We start from the raw sequence: 2,500 nt of genomic DNA, 5'->3' as shown, positions 1-2,500 counted from the left end.
GGTCCGTAGCGATTCTGACGTGCAAATCGATCGTCGGAGCTGGGTATAGGGGCGAAAGACTAATCGAACCATCTAGTAGCTGGTTCCCTCCGAAGTTTCCCTCAGGATAGCTGGTGCTCGTACGAGTCTCATCCGGTAAAGCGAATGATTAGAGGCCTTGGGGCCGAAACGACCTCAACCTATTCTCAAACTTTAAATGGGTGAGATCTCCGGCTTGCTTGATATGCTGAAGCCGCGAGCAAACGACTCGGATCGGAGTGCCAAGTGGGCCACTTTTGGTAAGCAGAACTGGCGCTGTGGGATGAACCAAACGCCGAGTTAAGGCGCCCGAATCGACGCTCATGGGAAACCATGAAAGGCGTTGGTTGCTTAAGACAGCAGGACGGTGGCCATGGAAGTCGGAATCCGCTAAGGAGTGTGTAACAACTCACCTGCCGAAGCAACTAGCCCTGAAAATGGATGGCGCTGAAGCGTCGTGCCTATACTCGGCCGTCAGTCTGGCAGTCATGGCCGGTCCTTGCGGCCGGCCGCGAAGCCCTGACGAGTAGGAGGGTCGCGGCGGTGGGCGCAGAAGGGTCTGGGCGTGAGCCTGCCTGGAGCCGCCGTCGGTGCAGATCTTGGTGGTAGTAGCAAATACTCCAGCGAGGCCCTGGAGGGCTGACGCGGAGAAGGGTTTCGTGTGAACAGCCGTTGCACACGAGTCAGTCGATCCTAAGCCCTAGGAGAAATCCGATGTTGATGGGGGCCGTCATAGCATGATGCGCTTTGTGCTGGCCCCCGTTGGGCGAAAGGGAATCCGGTTCCTATTCCGGAACCCGGCAGCGGAACCGATACAAGTCGGGCCCCTCTTTTAGAGATGCTCGTCGGGGTAACCCAAAAGGACCCGGAGACGCCGTCGGGAGATCGGGGAAGAGTTTTCTTTTCTGCATGAGCGTTCGAGTTCCCTGGAATCCTCTAGCAGGGAGATAGGGTTTGGAACGCGAAGAGCACCGCAGTTGCGGCGGTGTCCCGATCTTCCCCTCGGACCTTGAAAATCCGGGAGAGGGCCACGTGGAGGTGTCGCGCCGGTTCGTACCCATATCCGCAGCAGGTCTCCAAGGTGAAGAGCCTCTAGTCGATAGAATAATGTAGGTAAGGGAAGTCGGCAAATTGGATCCGTAACTTCGGGATAAGGATTGGCTCTGAGGATCGGGGCGTGTCGGGCTTGGTCGGGAAGTGGGTCAGCGCTAACGTGCCGGGCCTGGGCGAGGTGAGTGCCGTAGGGGTGCCGGTAAGTGCGGGCGTTTAGCGCGGGCGTGGTCTGCTCTCGCCGTTGGTCGGCCTCGTGCTGGTCGGCGGTGCAGGATGCGCGCGCCTGCGCGGCGTTCGCGCCCCGGTGCTTCAACCTGCGTGCAGGATCCGAGCTCGGTCCCGTGCCTTGGCCTCCCACGGATCTTCCTTGCTGCGAGGCCGCGTCCGCCTTAGCGTGCTCCTCCGGGGGCGCGCGGGTGCGCGGATTCTCTTCGGCCGCCATTCAACGATCAACTCAGAACTGGCACGGACTGGGGGAATCCGACTGTCTAATTAAAACAAAGCATTGCGATGGCCCTAGCGGGTGTTGACGCAATGTGATTTCTGCCCAGTGCTCTGAATGTCAACGTGAAGAAATTCAAGCAAGCGCGGGTAAACGGCGGGAGTAACTATGACTCTCTCAGAGAATAAGTGGTGGCCCTTCCGCTGAAGGTGCCACCCCAACTCCCCCAGCACCTAGCCGGCCAACCGGCCGCGCCGAAAATCTTGTAACTTTTGCAGCTGAGTACACCTGTAGTGAGTGCCACCGCAGCTTCACCACCAAGAACGGTCTCGGGGTCCATCGCCGCCGCCAACACCTTGCGGCCGCCAACGCGGAGATCGTCACGGAGAGGCATCGCGCGAGGTGGACGGAGGAAGAAGTCCTGTCGCTCGCCAAGGCAGAGGCCGAACTGTTCCTCGAGAGGGACGCCCGGTTCTTCTTTGTAAATCAAGAACTCATCAGGATGTTCCCCGACCGAACGCTTGAGGCAATCAAGTGCCGACGGCGGCAAGCTGCCCACAAGCAGCTTGTCCGCCAATTCATGGAGGCGCTTGAGATCGGTCGGGGGGAAGAGCCGGCGTCCCGCCGGGGAGCAGCGAGCCCGCTGCCTGACGCGGGCGAGGCCGCTGCGCCGCCCGTCGACGCAGCCGAGGACTTCGCGGCCGACACCACCGGGCCGCCGCCGGAGGGGCCGACTGACGCCGCCATCTGGGAGCATCTGGCGGGGCTACCCGCTTCCGCCCAGCGTTTCTCTGCCCTGGATCGTGTCATAGGTCTGGGGCGGGGCACGCCGCCCGATGTCATCCTGGGCATGCTCCCGGATGCCCTTGCGTCGGTCGGGTCCAGAGGGGAGAGATCGATCACCAGGACACAGCGGCCGCGCCAACCATCGAAGCGGCCGCCTGCCGCGCCGCCGACGCAGAAGCGCAAGCGGCGCCGCTGGGAGTA

General features: G+C 61.6%; 1 pseudogene; it reads left to right on the top strand.

Moving 5' to 3' along the window:
- The window catches only part of LOC124731718, a 7,685-nt pseudogene that overhangs the window by 1,189 nt on the left and 3,996 nt on the right, over positions 1 to 2,500 (top strand).

This window comes from Schistocerca piceifrons, unplaced genomic scaffold, assembly GCF_021461385.2.
Source record: "Schistocerca piceifrons isolate TAMUIC-IGC-003096 unplaced genomic scaffold, iqSchPice1.1 HiC_scaffold_13, whole genome shotgun sequence".
NCBI classification, from domain to species: Eukaryota; Metazoa; Arthropoda; class Insecta; order Orthoptera; family Acrididae; genus Schistocerca; species Schistocerca piceifrons.
The sequence above is the reverse complement of the archived record's forward strand: the minus strand, read 5'-3'. Positions and strand labels throughout refer to the sequence as shown.